Source organism: Macrobrachium rosenbergii, chromosome 53, assembly GCF_040412425.1.
Source record: "Macrobrachium rosenbergii isolate ZJJX-2024 chromosome 53, ASM4041242v1, whole genome shotgun sequence".
NCBI classification, from domain to species: Eukaryota; Metazoa; Arthropoda; class Malacostraca; order Decapoda; family Palaemonidae; genus Macrobrachium; species Macrobrachium rosenbergii.
In genome coordinates, this window is record NC_089793.1 from 10,646,720 (window position 1) to 10,652,200 (window position 5,481).

The window sequence follows — 5,481 nt, forward strand, 5'->3', positions numbered from 1 at the left end:
TCCGCAGACTGAAATCGCGATGTTATAGGGATAATAGAGCGAATTAATTGCATTCTAACTTAAACAGTTACTCTAAATGATATTTCAGTATTCGTATCGTCATAATTTTAGGTCTCTCACAAAATATATTCACGTATTTAACGTTGGTTACGAAGGAATCCTCCAGGGTTGTACTATAACAAAGCTAGTGTGTATACAGGGTTCATTATTTACACAAGTTCGGGTAACATTTTACAGGATCTTTACAGTATAAATACGGGTCGCCATAAAGTGACCATGTTACGAACAGCCTTGGTTAATTCTTGCGTCTTTATTATACAAAAATAATAGTATGGAGGAGCTATGTTGTCACCGATAAATTCTTTTAAAAATAGAAAACAAAGGTCGAACTATACCTAATTAGAAAAACAGCAATCAGTGATGCTGATGAAAACGACCCCAGAGAAAATGTCAACTTAAAATAGAGAAAAAGAGAAGCAAAAGTAACAAGGTGTAATCTGATATTTTCGTAAAGGGTTGAAATTTGATAGTCAGGCCACAATATAATTTTATCGCTGCACTTAAAATAACATTCAGCTTAAATATTATAAAAAAAAAGTGTAGTTAAATGTTGCTTCTTCCAACTAAGAGAGAACTTCAATGATCAATGGTAAACGGTGAGAATACTTATAAATTTTAGAAAACAAAATCAAGGCATTAATTATGAAATGTTTTAAAAACTATCAACTTATGAAAACATTCTTCTTTCTTCAAGCTGCTAAATGACTATTTAAAAATATCTTGTATATACGTCAATTTCCAGATAAAAGCTGTGGATACAATATTGCGTATTTGGCTGTAGGCCTGAGTAATCTGAGAACCTGAGGGTTTCAAGCCAAGATATTTGACAGATATGGTGACCACCTGCCCACTCTAGAAAACAACTGGACAGTTTTTGACATTAACTACTTTTCATCAAGCTGTTGTGACATCTACACACTTCAGGTGTCAAGTTACCAGTCAGATTTTATGTAAAGTTAATTCCCTTAAAAATTCGTTGCATCAACCAATTACTGTGAAACTTGTTGTTAAACCCATAATTCAATATATTTTATTTGAGGGCATATATATATATATATATATAATATATATATATATATATATATATATATATATATATATATATACAATATATATGTATATAATATATAATATATATATATATATGTATATATATATATATATATATATATATATATATATATGTATATATATATACAGTATATATACTGTATATAGCAAATGACATTCCGGAAAAAGCTGTTTAAGAAGTCAGGATACATTAAACAGAGGAAGGTGGAGAAGGCTGATAGAAAACAAACACTTTATAAAGAAATGGGAAAGCTGTGGACAACGAATTTACAAGACATGTAGTTCAAAGAAGAAGAATTGCGTAACAACACTTTCCCCGTAGTGTTTGTGTGATTGTGTCCGATGCATTAGCTATTGTAACCCGTTGTATATGGAAAGATGTCTTTGCGAGGAGAAAGAAACGTTGGATTATCTGTTTAAGGCCAAGAAACGGTCGCAAAAAAGGTAATCATGTAATGCGTTTAGTTATTATCTTGCAAAACTTGCGAACCATGTATTTTTTCATAGTACTTATATGCTATGTTATAGTCTAGACCGCTGGGGTACCTTACTTAGGTCAGACTTTTATGGTAAGCAAACCACTCATTTTTGCGTTTCTTTTGCCATATAGCCTATGTAAGAATTACGAAAGGAGTGGAACTACAGTAGGTAACCTGCTTTTCTTTGTTAGGGGAACCAAAACCGTGAATTGCACCTACAGGAGTTGTAAAATAGGTAAGAAGCAGCCTTTAGAGAAACTAAGGCAGAGGCATGATTCATTTCCATTGCATGGCCAACCCTAATCAATACGATTATTAGAGTAGAGAAAACAAAAATGACTACACAGAAATGTGATAATGGTACCCTGGGAATCAGGAAAGGTACGATTGATTACGTTTACGCATTGTGTAAAGCTTTACAAGGCATTTTTTCGATAGTGAATCAACTAGTTTCTCTCTCATCAGTATGACATTAGGCTATAGGCTATATTTTTATATAAAAAAATGTACTTCTACAAGAAACTCCATGGAGTGCCATGATTAGCCTAATACCAGCCCCTTGTATGGAATTGCATCACTATAAAAATAATTAAAGAATATTATTCAATAATTTTTGTGATTTTCAGTGATTCATAGGCTATAACTATTCAAAGTTACAAATCTAATAATAATATAGTACAACAAATTAAATTATATCTCATAAATTATATAATAATGGAAAAAATGTAGAAATATGGACCTGGCTAAAGGGTGAGCCCAACTCATGAGCAAGATCGTTTACAGATTATGTAACACATAAAAATGGGTATCATTGCAATATATGGGATAATTTGTGTAATAAACTGAAAAATTTTGTTAAAAAAGCGTTATTGTAATTTTAACACGCCTCAGAATAGGCCCAAGTCTGCATTTTTTTCAGAATAGTGAATCAACTAGTGAATGTCAAAGTATGACCCTCTCATCAGTATGACATTTTGTAGAATCTTTCACATTTTCAATCATTCAATTTTATGGAAAAACTGTATTTAATTAACAAAATATAAAAATAAAGTAAATATAAAAAAATCCTTTTAACATTGAATTTTACAAAAAGAAACTGTATGGGTGTCTGAGTAAATGTATTTATGAGGTATGTGCCTAATACCAGTTTTAATTTCATTTTAATTCATTTCATCTTAGTATTGGATGATTGGGTCCTAGCCGCTTGACAGGCCTGAACTGTATTTTAATCAAATCCTTCGGGCCAGATCAGCTCAGTGGTCATTTGCGGGGATTGAACATAACAGAAGATGGCATATTTCAGTACCTTAGTTCAGAGGTCTGTTTCCTTTCATGAAGACCTTGTAATTCAACTAACAGCAGTTCGAAAGTCTGGGCCACTTGGCAAGTTACCCAGGACTAGATTTTTAATATCTTGTGGCCAGTTCAGCCCGGGATCCCTGGCAGTTAACTGTCACTAAATTCATTTGTTCATTGATTTGCCATTTTTTCCCAGGTTAATAAGTGAATTAGTGATATCTCCACCTTTCTGGATAGTAATCAGCAAGAGTGGTGCATTTTGCAGATAAAGTGAATGAAATGCATAATTACAGTTTAGCTTAGGGTAGAAATTATGGTATGTGGAATTATTGTTAGGAGTTGTGTGTCTTGAATGTTCAAGTTTTAAGTTATACTGTACTATAAGATTTCAAGTTAGGCTATATTGTAAGATTTTGCCACACATCAAAAGGCCAGATTTCCAAAGCATCTGATAAATTGATGGGCTGCCATATATCCAGCCCTCATTGATATCCTTATCTGTTGTGTAGTGTGTGATGGGGCCAGATTTTTTCCCTGATCTCACGTGGTCTATACAGTACTATGATTGGTTGCCTGCCCATTGGACCCCTAACCTTAGCTGGTAGACTTACAGATGTTCCAGGAGTGCTGCAGCTTCTACCTTAGTGTATTCAGCATCTTCAGCCACAGCCTCTCAACCTGTAGCAGTTCTTGCCAACCTTGTGCAGATGAAGGAAATTCACTTTTCTGATACTGGTGTCTCAGCTACAGTGACTCTGTCACCTTTATGATGGAGATAGTTTACCTGGCTCAAGTGACACCTGTTGACTTTGCCTCAAGGACATGTAAGTCACTAGTTGATAAAAGTACCTCCCCTCTCACTCCTGCATCCTTGTCCGTCAAGACTAAACAGTTGTCCCTCTGCTGCAAGAAACAGATGAATAATCTCCAGATAGCCCAGTCTAGATCATAATAACATATGAAAAACTGAGAATGGTGCTGAAAATGCAGACTTGCCCAAAACCACTTCATGGTCCTTTTCAAAGGATAATTCCCACTGGAAGAGGAAGAGTGCAGCTATGATAACCTTGCTGATGTCAGGGACTGGATGGTAGGAAAGGGTTTTGGAAATCCTTTACAATAAGCCTATGATCAAACTTTTCTCTCCCAGCTCATAGGTTTAGAAAATTCCACCCGATCACTGGATGTTCCACAGAGGCTGCATGCTGACATGCTTGGGCTATTTTTGCTCCTTTCACCCAGATTCGTAGGTTTAGAGATTGATAACACGGAATGTGTTCTTTAAGAGTTCTGACCAATGCCACTAACATGAATGAGTACATTACTAGCACAACCAGCTCGCTTTTAGTGAAGAATGTCAAAGGATTGGAGGATATAGCCAAGGCCAAGGGATTGGTAGCTTCTGAGGGCCGTGCCTTGGTCATCTCGATTTGTGGCCATGATGGAAGTTTTGAACTTTATCTCTTCATCCTAACATAAAAGAGCCATGCTTGTTTAACTTCATGAACCCTAATCTCTTTCCCCCGCTGCGATTTGTTTGCAACTAGTACAGCTATGAGGAACTTGGGTGGAACAGTGATAGTTGGAAGATCTCAATAGTAGGTGCTAGTTAGTAGAACTAGGAGAGAATACCAGAGGCCAGCCCACTACACCAGCAGTGACCCCTGTGGTGAGAACGTCTGGCAGTAATTATTCTTTAGCCTAGAAAGGGTAACCTCCCAACATAGGTCACCAGCTCAATGAAGGAGGGTAAGATGGTTTCCCCTGGGCTGACTTTTCTCTGCTGGAGGTTTTGGCAGGAGTTAGGAGCAGTTTCTTCAAAATAAAATTTTCTTGCAAGCCCATTGAAGCACAAAATTCCCTTCAACCAACCCTACCAATTGTACTCGCATTATAGGTGCATGGGCATGGCACCACCACCTTTTTTTTTTTGTGATGTAAAAGATGGCAGTGTCTTTGGCATTCACTTACAGCAATTGCAGGCTAATTATAAGTATGTTGTGGGTTCAGATTAAAAAAATAGTTTTCGTACAATTAAGAGTTTCATTTGTATGTGTATCTTCTTGCTTTCTTTAACCTTACCTAGCTCTAAATTTCACCTCTCATTTAACCCTTGAGATTCCTAATAATCCAAAACTCTTCTGTAGTAAACACTCAGCTTTGGCTTAAAGCTTTTGAGCCTAGCAGTTTTCTTTTATCATTTGATGCTGGTTTGAACTCATTTTAAAACTAAAGAGCTGTAAATTTTTATTATTAAAAATTACAAGTGAAAATTAACAAAAATAAGTCAGAATGAGCTAAAGTTAAGTTACCAAGAACAGAAATTTCACTACTTTTTGTGAATAAGTATTTAAAAAAGGGGTTATAGCATTATGTAAATTTATTTTGCACCATGGAATTGCACAGTAGGTTTCCTTTACAGATATATTTTTTGCTGTTTATTCTTGTTTACTCATAAAAACAAAAAAATTAGAAAACCTAGGGGAATATCTTATAGTCTCTTATAAAATAGCTGAGTAATAATGTAGATCAGTGTTTTCAAGTCACCCCAGTGACCAGAAAAATGAAATTC